The sequence below is a fragment of the Anas acuta genome, chromosome 3 (assembly GCF_963932015.1).
Source record: "Anas acuta chromosome 3, bAnaAcu1.1, whole genome shotgun sequence".
Taxonomy (NCBI): Eukaryota; Metazoa; Chordata; class Aves; order Anseriformes; family Anatidae; genus Anas; species Anas acuta.
Genome location: NC_088981.1, coordinates 53,762,992 through 53,779,526, shown reverse-complemented (window position 1 = coordinate 53,779,526; position 16,535 = coordinate 53,762,992).

Here is a 16,535-nt window from a genome sequence, read left to right as displayed (position 1 = left end):
TTAATGTATGAAGAATATATGAAGTTGTTGAAGTCTCAGTGTTTCCTTATTAAGGTAAATATTCCCAGAATAGGGGATGGACATGTGCCCTTGATGGGCAGCCATATGTAGACCGATAATGTTATGTTTCAGCAGTGTTCTGTTCTAACAGAAATTCTCAATGTAAAAGAGAAAATTAGGATAATCAATGTAGTTTTATACAAAATACAGCTCATCTAAAATGTTCTGTGTAGACATCATAACAACTCTTTAAAATAAAATACATAGAAAAAAATAATCAAAATCTTATGCATACATTTTAGAAAGACTAGAAATGTAGTCATAATCAGCTCACTAATAGATGTAAAAGTTGTTGTTATTTTTTTCCACATAGTGCAGCTACATGTATGGAACTACCTCACTGTGATGTACCAGATAGTTTTTGTGACTGATTAGCACCAGAACAGTGTACCAAGCTGAACACTCAGACAAAATGCCATATTTCTGATAGTACTAGGAAAATATTTAGTGAATAAATTAAAAAGTTAAGAAGCTGTAACTATAAATAGAGCTTTCAACATTTTACTTTTAGCTCCTTTTCAGCGATCAAGCAAACCAGTTATTAAGTGCAAAGAAATTACTAGTTTTCAAATGTGGTTATTTTGAGCACACTTACCCAGTAATAGCGGTACTATTTAAGTTAAAATGCATGCTAGTAAAATGGCTATGAATTGCTAATAATTAACAGGAGAAAATACAAAAGTAATCTTTTCCTTTGTTAGTGAACTGATGATAACTAGTTTTTATCATATTCCAAATACATATGTTTATATAAAAAAAAAAAAGTGAATCAAGTGTTAGACAAATAAGATTATAGACAAATGTCAAGTATCAGAAATATACATCAGTTTAATCCTTTATTTTGTCATTGGAGCAGCACAGGAATTTGTTTTCACATTAAACATTTTACAGTGTACTGCACACAAGAATATATAAAATTAAGTGCCGAAAGATGATGGCTCACAATTTAAATTCTAGAATGTGATCTGCATTTAATAAAACTGACAGCCAAGATCACTAGTAGCTTTAGAAGGAGCAAAAGCAAACCACAAGCCAGCAGAATCAGATTTCTTCCAGCTGCCAGGAAAATTAAAGTCTTAAAAACCCACATCCAAATTGGCCAACATTTGCATGTCTTAACCATGCAGTATCTCTACACACAAGTGCACAAAACTTGGTTCCAAGCATAGGATTTTCTCCCAAGTCTCAAAGATTAATTCTTTTTTTTTCTTCCTTTTTTATTTATTTTTGTTTTTATTTTTATTCTTTTCAGTAGAGTAAAAAGGTAATGACTGGGCAAATGGTTCTGAAAATATAAACTGATGAGACTGTATTGGAGCAGAAGAGTTTGCTACCGTATTTCATCTTTCATAAAAAATGAGTAAAATTGAAAATATGGAAAAGATGCATTTCCTTTCCCACAACAGAAGCAACATGTAAGAAATTTAGCACCAGCTTTCAGTGAAATCTGAACAGCTTCCTGCTTTAAAAATAAAAATAAATTATTATTTCAAAGATTTTTAAAAACAATTATCTCCTCAAAGACTCTACTAGTGACTGTAGTAGGTTCTCTGCCAATAAAAATCTTTCTTATCCTTACTAATCTCATATTTGTTTGGTTTAGTAATCCAAAATATTTGACCCTTCTTTGATTATGTAGCTCATTATTACATTATTTAAGTGCTTGAATTATTTTTCTCATTGCAATAAAAAATACAATGGCTTTTCATCAGTTTCATTGTTTCTTGGGGATGGATGCATCCTTCTGCTCTCTTTTCTGTGCAATCCTTATTTAGAAGCAATAAGATTTTTGTTAGAAAAGGTTTCTCTCTCTCTTTTTTTTTTTTTTCCTCTTTTTCCCACATCTTTCCATGAAGAAAATTTAGATAAATGTAGGATTCTAGCTTGCACCTAAATGCTTGCTGTGAATGCATGGTCAGTAGACGTATTTCACTTATGACTAAAAGCATCTGAAATGATAGCATGACAATGTTGTTATGGAAATGCCTTACATGTGAAGCCATATGACACAGTACTTTTAAACATACCTTGTCTGAGAACTAGGAATGAATTCTCAGCTGTATCACCAACAGACATATGGTCTGAAATCTGTTCTGTGAATGTGAAACTTTTGCCAGTGGAATTTATAATCATTATACTGAGTGGATTAGTTGATAAGGCTTTATATATGATTTGTTCTTATTGACTTTAAATCCTAGAAAAGAAAAACACACTTTTCAGACTGAAGAAATTTATAGCATTTTTGCAAATCAGCAGAAGTGTTATAGGTAAATTGGTTAAGTTATTTGAGTTGTTATTAACAAAAGGATGGCAATGCAATTGCTGATTTATGGGATGTAGACTGGAAATTCCTGAAGCAGAAGTCACCATGTGGAAGCCAAAATGGGTGATTTAAATAATACAGTAGATGTAGCCAATCAGTGTGAGATATGTTTCCAGTCCGCCCAAGTTTATTTATTTATTTATTTATTAAGTAGAGAGGAGGATGGATGAGAAGTAGAAGGCAGTGACAACCCTTTCTGAGCAATTATTTGAAATAACAAATCAGTTCTGACATGGTTCTGTAAAGGAGATGAAGTTAGAGGGGGAGGAGGCAGAGACTGGGACTCAACTTACAAGCACAATGGATTTTTTTCAATGCCCACTCACCTATTGTAATTCCTACATGGAAGTACTTGGAAAAAAAAAAAAAAGAAAAAAAAAAAAAAGAGTAAGAAGCCAGAATACAACTCTGTAAATCTCTGCAAGATTCTCATTCATATGTCGATATTTGAGAGGACCTACTCCTGAAGTGGGAAAAGCAGATGAAATACTTTCTCTGTCTAAAATCCTCTGCGTTGAGCTTATGTTCTTGATCTTTTGTTCTGAAGATCTGAAGACACTAAACCTTTATTTCTGTCTGTGTTTTATGACTGTGTGTACAAACCTAAAGATCATTTGTTTGTTTGTTTGTTTTTTGGTTTGTTTCTTTCTTTGTTTGTTTCCGGCAGCAAGTCTCAAGCTTATTCACAAAAGTGCTCTTTTTGACACCAAAGTTAATCTACGTATACCAGAGTTCTTTCTTTTTTCTGATACAAAAATTCAAAATAATTTCTCGTTGTATTTGGCGTTCTGTAATGTGTTGTCACTTTATCAGTGAATTTAACCACTTAATTCCACTTCAGATAGACTTATTACCAGAGGTAACATATCTCACAAAATATCAATGCTTCAAGTTAATGGAAGTGTGTGTCCTCCAACAAGAATGATTTCTCTTCTTTGGGGCAAGATGAAACAGGCAGCTGTCTCCTTCACAGGTTACAAGCTGCAACTCTGAAGAGGACCAAGATTGGCAAAGAGATGTTGGATTGATCTTTATTCTCCTGATCTTTATTCTGCTGATCAGCTCCTTGCATTTTGAAGCAACTGTGTAAACCCTGCCAAGTTTCACCACTGTATGAGGCTATCTGCAAAGTGCTGTAAGTTTGTATTCCTTTGCTTACAACATCTTGAGGGCAACCTACAGTCTGGTGTTAATAATTTCTCAAAAGCACTGATGTCACCTGAGAAAGAGCTAGAGGTGGTGAGGCTGAGGAAAATCAAAAGGTGTTTTGTATCTTCTTCTGTCAGTATCTGTTTTTCATTTTAAATGGATTCACTTTCATGAGGGAAAAGATCTTGGAGGCTTACACATAAACCATTTTTTTTTTACAGATCTCAGACATATTGTGGCATCTAGTTCAAACCCTAAGGGGGAGGCCCAGTTTAACACTTGCTTTATAGTAAAGCCCCACTCTGAAAATATTTCCCTCTAAAATTGGTGAACACTGTTCTACTGGTGACAATCCTAACTTCTCTTTTCCCTCCACAAGATGGGAAACATCTCTGAACCTCCTTTTAGCATTCTCAAAGTCTATCTGCTCCTGGAGACTTTCACAAGCATCACACAATCTGGCTATTTCCCTAGACATCACTCCCAAAGTAGCTCTGTTATTAGACACTTGCAGAGATCACATTTATACACACTGGAGGGAAAAAAATCTGTCTGGATAAATTCAATTTCCCACTGCTTGTTTCAGGTAAGCTGACGACAAATGTGCAACCATGCATGTTTAACCAAATAACACATGTAGAGCTAATTTCAAACTAAATATTTGAACGTTACCCTAACTGATTTATACCTAGTTAGATGTTTGTACAGATTAACTTTACCATAATATTAAGGTTAAGGAAAACAAACAAACAAACAAAAAAACATAGGGAATACAATAACAGTCATGAATAAATTCAGTAGTGGTTCAACTAAAGGATCCATATTACATTAAAGAAAGTGTGAAAATGAATTATTATAGCTAGATGTGTATGTTTTATTGTTTTGAGTTTCATAACTAATGTTTCCTTTTTATCTCAAGACAACATAATTTAATATAAAGATATATTAGAATACCAGAAATGCCAAAGCCAAAGCATAAGATGTGACACATAATGTGAAACGTAAAGAGGATAGGCATGACCCTATCCACTAGATTTATTTCATGAAACAAAACGGAATCACTTAACTAGCAGATTTTGAGAAATATTGCCAAGTACCTTTTAATTATACTAACGTTACCAACGTCCTTGAAAGTATTTGCGATTCAACAATTAGGAGGCATAAAATTTTGTGTCTCATAGTTCGCCTTTTCTTTATTGTTATTTTTTATAATGGGTAGTGATATAGTTGCTATTCCGTATGGAATTTCTTCACCAACTTCATATAATTCCATTTCCTCTTAGAGCACAGATGCCTTTATAGCAAGTTGAAAGTCACCAGATGATAACTATGCTCTGCTTAAGCCGAAGATAGATACCAGAATTTCAATCACTGTATCATAGGAGCATGCTTTTGAATTAAATGTTTACTGAGTAATTAGCAGAACACATAAACAGACTTAATGACAATATATAAACCATGATAATAGTGATGCAATATTACACGTCAATACAAAATGCATCTTGACAGCTCACCTACACAATTAAAAAGTTGAAAGATTGTGAGACAAGTTTATGATCTTTTATAGAAATAAATTCCTAACTCAATCTTAGAGTAAATACCTTCCTCTTTCAAATATGTCTCATCAACTAGACTTGTTTTAACCTAATAATTTAATTCCAGTGTTTGACCCATCCTTAACTATGAGTGTTTCCTTAAGAGCTCCATCATGTAGTTAGGTTGTGAAAAAAAAGTAATTTCAAAAGTCCCCAAGTTTAAAGCTATCTTAAGGAAATCAGTTTTGAATAATTGAGTACCCAAACTATATAAGGTGACTGTAAGGTGTTAAACTGTATAAACTATTCAAGTTTGATCTAACAGCTTTTATTGTTACTTTGTTGTGTGCTTTATTTATTTATTTATTTATATTTCTCATCATTTAGAAACTACATCTTCTTTTGCCTACCAGATTAGAGTTGTGGGTTATTTTAATCCTAATTTATGCCATGTTGATTAACAAACAAAACTTAAACTTGCTTACCTAATTTTGCCAGAGTAAAGTGGACTTATACTGCCCTATTTTGGCACTCAGTACCATGAAGTCAGTAGTGTGTATTTCTAATTTGACTTCGAACTTTACATGTTGTTAATTATCTCAATGTTGCTGTTGGAATTGATTAAAAATAAGAATTCCAGTATTGTTCTCAAATGTTACAAGTCCTATAATCTTTTCCTATGAAATAGAAAAGTTCATTCAACAGTCATAGAACAGCCTTAAAGCAGTTGCATCAGCAATAATAATTGGAAGACAACCTAGATACTTTTTCACCTTCCAGTGTACAGGTGCTTCTTTGTAAGGCAAAAATTTCAGCTCTAGCTACTGATATCAGCTGAGGCACTCACTGAGAAGTATCTGTGGGCTATCATCATCCTGAGGCAGATAAATTTAGGGGAAAAGTGAGTGGTGCAACAGGCATTTTTAGCAGTTCAAGAGTCTGACATACATTGGTTTCATTAGCTACAGTATTGTTGGATGCATTGAATAATTATGTAATTAACATAGAAGCCTTTTAAAAAGTAAAGAAGTACAAAAATAAAAGAGAGAAAAATACTGATGCTTCCTATCTGTATCACTCTGATAAGCAGTTGAAGATGTCACCTGACATTAGCAGTTAGATTCCAATTGCTCTTGTTTCATACTTCTGCAGACAAGAAATAAACTCAAACAGTAATCACTTGTCATTATCACTCCTCTTGCTTTTTTTTTTTTTTTTTTCTAAGACTTAGGATTTGTGGTGTGCTCTGATCTTTAACATTATGCAGAGACACCTGAAATTTCTCTTAAGATCAGAATTTAGCCCTCTTAGTGTCAGTGATATTTACTGTTACTGTGATTCAGCTTTCATTTCTAATCGATGGAAATTCACTGGAGATCTTGTGCCAAACTGGTGCTAATTCCCCCATCACGCACACTGTCAGAAGGTGGCATTTGCACTTTGTCCTCTAATTGTGCCTGGGAGATAGCCCCACAGCAGCCCTGAGGGTGGGTTGATGGAGAAATCACACAGAAGCTTGGGTAGAAGAGGAGGAATAGCTTTTTTAATTCATTTTTGCATGTGTCAGTGTGCAAAATGAGGCAGGCTAAGCAAAACTAGAATTCATATATTATCTAATCCTCTTTTAAAGCCTTAGCTTCCTTCAGAATTGAATGTTTTCTGGATTTTTATTCCTCCTTTTTTTGTCTAGGACCATGAATAAGAATCTTGCAGTATAGGGTAAGAAAACAAGCAAACAAACAAGCAAACCTGGTAACAAGGGACAGGGAATAAGGATTTGACAATATCTTGGGTAGTTAAGAGTATATTATTGTGCTAGTCATTATTAAAGAAACAAAAGTAAAATAATTAGAAAGAGCTAGGGCCACTCAGACAAGAAAATGACTGCACATAAATTTAATGACTTTCCTTTACGGATTATGTGAGAATACTAAAGATATATCATAGAAAAGTATTCATAAAACATAGCTCCGTTTATACACCCAGCATGGGCAGTTTTATTAAATGATTCTTTTGACCAGCTTTAGATGTAGGAGAAAAATTTAATTTCAAGATCATTTTTGTAAGTAGAGTAAGATTTCCAGAACAAACCACAACAATACTAATGTGGGACAGGCTATCAATTTTTCTGCATTAAACTGTACTGGTTGCAACTAAATTATGAGAGAGCTTTAAAAGCATGTTTATTTTATTAAGAGCTCATGGAAGCCATTAGTAAAAAGTATTTTCCAAAAGTAGTAAGTAATATTTTCATTATTTTTTTTTATTAAAAAAAAAATAAAAACTCATATAAAAATTTCTGTTGCTTAGGAGTACATTTGTTCCACAGGGATTTTGATTTCAAGCTAGGAAAAAGCAGCAGCAGCAGATGAATTCCTATGTGCATATTTTTATGCAAATATCTCTAGTAATCAATAGGAAAAAGTGATAAAAAACATATATGCTGTAGAAACAGAATTATTTCTATATAAAATGTTTTCAGAATTTCCCATGAGAAGACTATTGTTTTAAAAAGTAAGTTGCAAATGCCATCCCTAATCAGGGAAAAAAAAAAAAAAAGAAAAAAAAAAGATGAATTTTTCACAATATATTTATGAAAGGCATAGAAATAAAGATTTAAGGGTGCATGCACTGTCAACTTTGGAAACAATTCACATTAATTAAATATGTGCACCCTTCTAGCAATGCCTCTAGAAAATGCCTCTATGGGAGCATCTAGCTGAGCACTCCTTGTCAGCTAGTTACCAGGTTACTGCTGAGGAGGGTATAATCCAAATATTTTAAGCCTCAAGAGTTTCAAGAAAGCCCAAACACTGTCATGTCCCTGCTCACTCAGGGAATGCTGCTGTGCTGGTTAGATTCTTCTGTAGTTTCCTCTCCAGAGATGCTTTGCCTTCCTGTCTTGTTCTTATCACCTCATTGTTTTTATCACTTTTTCACTGTAATACAAATTTGTCTTTTCCCATTATTCCTATCAAACCTGCAAGTTTTCTGGTTTCTACATCAGCTCCCTAGAAGGTACACCATAAACATGCAGTGTGTAGGGAAATGAAGTAGATACAAATGCACCATAGATTACCATAGAATCATAGAATATCCCAAGTTGGAAGGGACCCATAAGGATCAAAAGGTGCACAAGGGTCATATTTCTCTTAGTCATTCTGTGAGCAAAATTAGTACAGAGCCTGTTAAAAAAATAAATACAAATAAATAAAAGAAATGAATAAAAAAGAAAATGACATTAAAGGCAAACTTGCCATCATAGATTTTCATCTGTCTAGTCATGACAGATAAAGAATTTAGCAATCAGAATTCCTTTTCTTGATATTAATGTTATTTACATTTTCTTCTCTGAGATCCCTTCTTTATGCAGGACTTTTCTAAATCTAGCCCCATGACCTCTGACTACACTATTTATAGAATCATAGAATATCCCAAGCTGGAAGGGACCCATAAGGATCATCAAGTCCAACTCCTGGCACCGCACAGGTCTACCCAAAAGTTTAGACCACGTGACTAAGTGCACAGTCCAATTGCTTCTTAAATTCAGACAGGCTCATTGCAGTGACTAGTTCCCTGGGGAGCCTGTTCCAGTGTGCAACCACCCTCCTTTCGGTGAAGAACCTCTTGCTGACGTCCAGCCTAAACCTTCCCTGCCTCAGCTTAACACCGTTCTCGTGGTCCTATCACTGGTGATTACAGAGAATAGGTCACCTGCCTCTTCACTCCCCCTCGCGAGGCAGTTGAAGACTGATAATGCATTGCATTTTCTTGCATCATTACTTCTTTCTCAGAAAGATAAAGCCACTAAGCATTCAAACACTAACTTCTAGAAAACGTTGCTGCTCAGAGTGTTTTAGAATTCTCAGTTTAGCCAGTTATGTTTAAGGATACATGCAAGATCATGGTTGTCTGCCTTGCCTTTAAAGAGACTTGCAGCTTAACAAACGTGCAAAAATGAAAGGTCAAACTCTTGCATGACTTCTCCAGTTGTTTCCCACACCCTTTATCTTCTGCCACCTTGAGATTATTTTTCGCACTATTTATTCTTGTTTTTCAATCCAGTCCTTTGAGACACCTTTCTGTGGATCAGGTGCAAAAGCACCTTCTTTCCATTGCAGGAAGCCAATAAGATATACTCCTCTGAGTAAAATATGAAATGCTCCCAGCTCATAGTACATATGCAGATACAGGTATTCATTTGCATAACTTTAAGAGTATCAGATATATTCCGTCTGGCCCAAATACAAAACGATCTTGAATCTAAAGCAATCCTCTCCTTCCAAACAGCAAATGTCATAAAAAAAAAATAAAAATAAAAAATAAAAAATGAAACAGCCAATGCACATCCCACTGCCTTTTTGGTCTGACTCCATCCCCTATTTTCCTCCAACAGGTAGTTGCATGAGAAGTATGAAGCTAAAGAAAGTTCATATAACTTGTTTTCTTCCTAGTGCTGTGATATTTTTTCTCTTTGAGGAGCTATACAGATAAATAGCCTTTAGGCTGTCATCCACTAAAAAAGGGTGAGTGGTATCTTTCAAATCTTAATGACTCAGGTCAAAAATCTGGCTTTATGTTCAAGATAATATGTTGAAAAATTCTTAATATTAGCATTAACTCCTAAACTGTATAAATAGTTTCCTTAAATTATTGCCCCAAGTCAATCACTGATCAGGTCAGGGTGAGTTCAGTTTCACAGCCTTCACTGTCCTTTGGGCAAAGGGTATATAAGCTACAAAATAGCTCACCTTCGGTCCATCTCTAGCAATAACAAAATCCCTTCACTGCATAGTAATTTTTGTACGTACTTAGCTAAAAATATTCACATTGAATCTAATAAATACTCAGAAAATGATGGGAACTTTCAAGAGAGAAAATTTTATACAGAAATTCTAAGACCGTTTCAGTATTGATAGGAGGGTAATCAATACTGGGCACAGATAACTTCTTATTTCAACTTCTTTTACTCATTCTTCACCAAAATAAATAAATAAATAAATAAATAAATAAATAAAATAAAACAGTTTTCATAAACTTGCAAGCAAACACATAGTCATGATTATTGAACCAGTCAACTTGCTGCACAGTTTTATTGGATGTCTCACTTTTGTCAAACTTTCTATGCCATGAAAAATTCAGGCTGTGAATTGTTTTCTTTTCAAAATTGAGGTAAGGAAACAGTTGTTATGATAAACAACTCAAATACCACTTAGGATAGTCAAACTGTTTTATTAGTATCAAATATAAGAAACTTTATATAACTATTTTAATCTAATTTATGATAATCTTTCTTTTCAAAGACTAAAAAAAATCAAAGCTCAAAAAATATAAAAGGATGTTTTAATGTGCTTTAAGTATAAACTACCAACGTAAGCAGGTATTGCCAAATTTAATATCATATTTTTGACCAATACAAATTGGACCAAATAGTATTCTATGTTGGAAAATTGAATATCAACAAATTTTCTGATGGCTTTGAGGGTCAGAAAATGGATGAAAGAGAATGGAATTTAAAAAAGAGAAAAAAGGCAGAAATTGACATTCAGTGTATGTTCAGACAGTGTAATTTATATGTATAGGAGACAGAGGTAAGTCATTAAAGGAAAAGGAAATTATTGGATAGGGTAAGTCAAAATCTGTTCCGTTAGAACTTTAATTAGCCACTCTCATCGTTGCTTTTTCTCTTTTAGGCACTTCTGCCCCCTTTCATTCTAACTACTTGGTGTTGCACGACACCTAAATTCAGGGATAAATTGCATGTTTTAATAAATACACCCATCCTTTGACAGGCTCAGTCTGCAGCTTGTCAGTCTTTATGATGTTGCTAAAGTTAAGCCATCTTTGATGGAAGATTTGTTCACTTATTGCAGCCCAGATTTATCTGTCTTGGAAGAACAATCTGAGGCAAGCTCCTCACACTTTGTGAAACTGCAGTGGAAATTTTATGGCAGTAAATATTTACCTTTAAGGATTTTTGATGAAATCATTTGATGACATACAACAGTGCAGACCATGATTTGTATAGCATGTCTGATATTGCATTTATTTCATACTCTCTGGGCTGTTTCAGCTTCCAATGCACCATAGGCTGTCATTTTTAGATTTGAGTTAACAGTCCATTAATATGTGTAGGACACTTCATGTTCCTCGGCAATCATCCTGTGATGTCTTTAAGGTCTGGAAAACATTACTAGATCAGTTTACACTTGATTTATATTTTCAGGGCTGTCACCACCATAACAAGGTTTAAGATGTTGTTTATTTATTTGTCAACTGAAATCTGAGACTCTTGAGCACTGTTCTTGGGCAAGGGGTGAAAAATATTTGAAACTGACTGTGCACAAAGGTTTTTGAAAGGACAGCATTATATTCAACCCTAATCTTTGTGGCCATCTTATCATTCCCAACTTTTTTTTACATCACTTTTGACTACCATCTCTGGATGCGTTTTCTTAAGTTACTATTACCAATGCTATGAAGCACGTCATATTCCCATTTCTAACCAGGACTCCGACAGCTATACAGTCATTGTCTCACTTTGCCAACTCACTGCAACAGGAATTCAGAATGAGCCCACTTTCTGCTCAAAACCATGAACCTTTCTGAAGTCACTCCTTCACACATTCAGAGTTCATTACAAACATTCAGAGACATGCTCCATCAGGTGGGGCAGGGGAGAGAAATGCTCTCTACAGAGAGCAGTCTGAGGGCTGGTCCAGACCGGTCCAGCCATCAAAGCCAGCATCAGCCATAATGTCAGTGCTGCTGAGGCAGATCTCACAACAAGGTATGACAGCAGCTTCTCATTGAATTAATATTGCTAATATATGTGAGGGGGAAAGATGTTAGAAGGCAAATAATGAATTACACAATAAATCTCTTACGTTTCTGTTTCTCATCGCCATTCTCTCAAGTAGTCTATCAAATAGCAGTAAAAATATTTGGGTTTAGTGATCACACACCATTTTCTACACTGAAATAAAAATTAACATTGCTTATTTTACATTAGAGTTTTAATATTCTTGTACATGAAGAATCCCTCTTTTTTTTTTCTTTTTTTTTTTTTTTTTTCCCAAAAATGATAGACAAAATAATAAAATTCCTGTGAAGTGCTTATGAGAGCTGCCTAAAAATTCTAAATTTTATTCAAGGCCTACTAGAAAATGCCATGCCTCCTATGGCAAGTCATGTCCCCTTCTGATTATTTTTTCTTTTTATAATCTTATATTTTTCATATAGTATTTGATTTAAAGAATAAAATGAAATGTTTGTACTGTACTTTAACTGTGACAAGAGCTACCAAAAAAAAAAAAAATTAGTAGCTTTTTTGAATGAAATCACACACAGAATCACACAGAATTTCTAGGTTGGAAGAGACCTCAAGATCATCAAGTCCAACCTCTGACCTAACACTAACAGTCCCCACTAAACCATATCCCTAAGCTCTACATCTAAACGTCTTTTGAAGACTTCCAGGGATGGTGACTCCACCACCTCCCTGGGCAGCCTGTTCCAGTGTCCAACAACCCTTTCGGTAAAGAAGTTCTTCCTAACATCCAACCTAAAACTCCCCTGGCGCAACTTAAGCCCATTCCCCCTCGTCCTGTCACCAGGCACATGGGAGAACAGACCAACCCCCACCTCACTATAGCCTCCTTTAAGGTACCTGTAGAGAGCAATAAGGTCACCCCTGAGCCTCCTGTTCTCCAGGCTGAACAAACCCAGCTTCTTCAGCCGCTCCTCGTAGGACTTGTTCTCCAGGCCCCTCACCAGCTTCGTCGCCCTTCTCTGGACTTGCTCAAGCACCTCGATGTCCTTTTTGTAGCAAGGGGCCCAAAACTGAACACAGTACTCGAGGTGCGGCCTCACCAGAGCCGAGTACAGGGGAACGATCACCTCCCTAGCCCTGCTTTATATTATTTCTCCATATCAATTGAGATATGCAACAAATAGAACATTTTAACTGAATCTGTGTTAAAATGACTTAAAATTTTTCATGATTTATAAATACAGTTCCCTCAAGGTTCTTGTTTTGTTTTTAAATGTTATTCAATTTTTAAATTAATAGCATTTAACTGATAGTCCATTAAGTGCCTTTTAATTTCTCTATTCTCAAAGCATAGTCAGTTATTCAAATTTTTATGAGATCTGAAATGAGCAATATTTGAATATAAAGCTACTTTAATCTCTTCTGTTTTAAAACACTATATTGGGAAAACCTTTAATAAAATTGAATTCATTAGATTAATTTGTAACTACAATATAAACAGGCATACATTGAAGACTTTAATCACCACATCCTTGCAGTTACCTTTATTTTCCTACTGAAAACAAGGTGAACTTATGGCTCCACAGCATGCAGCTCAAAGCTGGAGAACACAGGCAGTGTTCATCTAAGCTTGGTGTGAAATGGTGTAAGTGCTGACTTCCCCAAGGCCTGGTGATGGGGTGATGCCATGGCAAGTAGTCAGGGCTGTAGTGTGGCTACGGGGCTGGGGTAAAGGAGTGGTGATGGGTCAGAAGGGACATTGCTGGTCACTGCCAGAGGGGAGCTGACTGTGCAGCTCGTGGTGCTTTCCCAAAGCACCATGGCAGGAGACCAGCAGGTATATGGCAGGTAGAGTAGGAAGAGGTCCCAGTGCCTTGCCAAAGGAGAGGGGAGGTGAGAAAGGGGCATGAGCTGGTCTGTTGCTTTCTTCTCTGTGTTCAGACTCAGACCCCTATTAACTGGAAACTCATCCATTGTAGTGGGAAGGAATGAGCTTGGGGTCTTATTTAAAAGAAATCACTAAACAATTTCAACTCTGAGGATCAAATCATGAGATACATTAAGAACAATGATCTGGCTCTTTGGAATGGATCCGACACCCTAATACTTCATTTGTCCATAAGTGCTTTGTCCATAACACTTTAAATCAAATGTGTTACAGACCGTAAGTAAAAGACATTTTACTTATGCACACTATTACTGTGAGATATTGGAGAAGACTGACAAAACTAATTAGTTTTAGTTGCTAAAAATTGCAGAGCTTATAGGAAAAAAAAAAAAAAGTTTGGAGGAAGAGATGAAGATGTGAGGAGAAAAAATTGAAAGGAGAAATAGCAGGCATCAGTTGGAAATCTTTGCTCACAAGGGTATTATTGCTTAGACTATGAAAATATGGTTTGAATGTGTCATCTTCCCAATTTGTCTTTATTCATTGTATCTTCTCCTTTTCGTGATGTATTCATCCATTGTTCTCCCCTGCTGCCTATGTCTCTTCATGGATTGTTCTCAAAACAGAGAGATACTTTATAGACAGTGCCACCAGCTTATTTGAATTTAAGGTAATGGAAGCAAATAACGTTTTAGTGGCAGAGAAATGATTCCAGAATACTTACAGCTTATTCCTTTATATATTGCTATACTGCAGTGTTAAAAATGATGACCTGAAATTATTTAAAATACAATTTCCACTTTGAACATGCTAGAAAATGCTGTGAACTCTTAGCTCTTGACCTCTCTTGTGCACGGTAGTGAATAGCCATCTGGAAAGGTTGTAAGTATTGCTGCTCTTCCTGTGAGTGCATATTATAACTGACACCAAGGAGTACATACAATTGACACCTTAATCCTCCTGTGTTAAGCAAACTGTATTTTATTTTTAATTTAATATGGATCTAGGTTTTAACACTAATCTCAGAATGAATTTAGGAAGAAAATAAAGTCCAAACGAAGAGAAGTCATTCACTGTCTAAAATCGTTCAGATAGCATACAGTTTATCAACTCTAGTAATTTTAATGCTACACAAATGAGAAATTTACATGGTTATGTGTTTTTTGGAAAAACGTGATTTGTGGCAAAACAGTCTTAAAAACATACCTATATACAATGCCTTACATTAATTTAATGAAAGTCAATATTCATGTCATTGCAACTCATTTTAAGGGTATATGAAGTCACTTAAATATCTATGTTTCCCCCTTATCATTTCTTTTAATGTATCCAGTGAAAGAATCTAAGACTGACTCAATCAAAAATTGCCATAAAATATTCCAATGAAAATATCCAATCCAGTACTTGGAAACATTTCACCCTCATAAAAACTGACGGCTAATGGGATCACGAAGTTCTGAGTAAGAGCCTGAAATAAAATCAGACAAATCTAATAACTTCTTCATGAAAATTTTAACAAAAGATAAATTAATTTAGTTAAAATAAGAATGCTCATAGTCTAGGTTCGAAACTTCATAATGCTCCGGTCACTTTTTTTTCTAGTAAGCTGAGATCTCGGCACCACAAAATGGCTGAGGTAAGAAGGCCCCTCTGGAGATCATCTAGTCCAACTTCACTGTTCAGAGATGGGTCAACTACAGGAGGTTGCTCAAGGTTGTGCCCAGATAGGCTTTGAGTATCTCCAAGGATGGAAACTCTTGGGCAACCTGTGCCAGTACTCAGTCACACACACAATAGAGAAATGTCTTTTGATGTTCAGAGGGAACCTCCTGTGTTTCATTTTGTCCCCACGGGTTCTTGTTCCGTCTGGACACCACTGAGAAGAGCCTGGCTATATTTTCTTCGCATCCTCCTTGAATGTATTTTATACACATTGATAAAATCCCCCCTGAACTTTTTCTTCTACAGGCTGAAAAATCTCATCTCTCCCAGCCTATCCTCTCATGAAAGTTGCTCCATACTCTTGAACAGCTCTGTGGCTCTTTGCTGGACTCGTTCCTATCCTTCGTGTTCTGGGGAGCCTAGCAGTGGACTCAATGTGGCCTCACCAAGGCTGATCAGCGGGCAAGGATCACCAATTGGCAGCACTCTTCCTCAAGCAACCTAGGAAGGTGTTAGACTTTGACACAAGGGTGCCTTGCTTGCTCACGGTCATTTTGTGGTCCACCAAAATCCCCAGTGTCTTTTCTGCCAAGGTTTTTTCCAAAAGGTTAGCCCCCAGGCTGTCCTGATCCATAGATTTATTCTAATGCAGATGCAGGACTTGACATTTCCCCTTGTAGAACTTACTGGATTCATGTCAGTTCGTTTTTTCCACTGGCTAAACACAAAACCAGTTATCACAGAAGGTTATCAGAATGTTAAACCACATTTCCCCTTCATAAAATCATACTGACTGTTCCTAATCACCTTATGGTCCTTTACATGTCTGGAAATGTTTTCCAAGAAAATTTGCTTCATTACCTTTGCGATAATTGAGCAGAGGCTGACCAGATTGCAGTTCCCTATAGTTCTTACCATTCTTGAAGACAAGAGTGATGTTTGTTCTTTTCCAGTCCCTAGGAACCTCCTCCAGTCGTTATGAGCTTTCAGAGTAATTGTGAGTGCCCTTGCAGTGAAACCAGTCAGCTCCCTCAGCACTCATGGGTGCCATCCCATCAGGTCCTGTGGACTGGCGTAAGTAGTAATTAAATTGCATTTGTAAAGATAAATAAATGCTGCTACAATTCCTTAGAATTCCTTAGAATG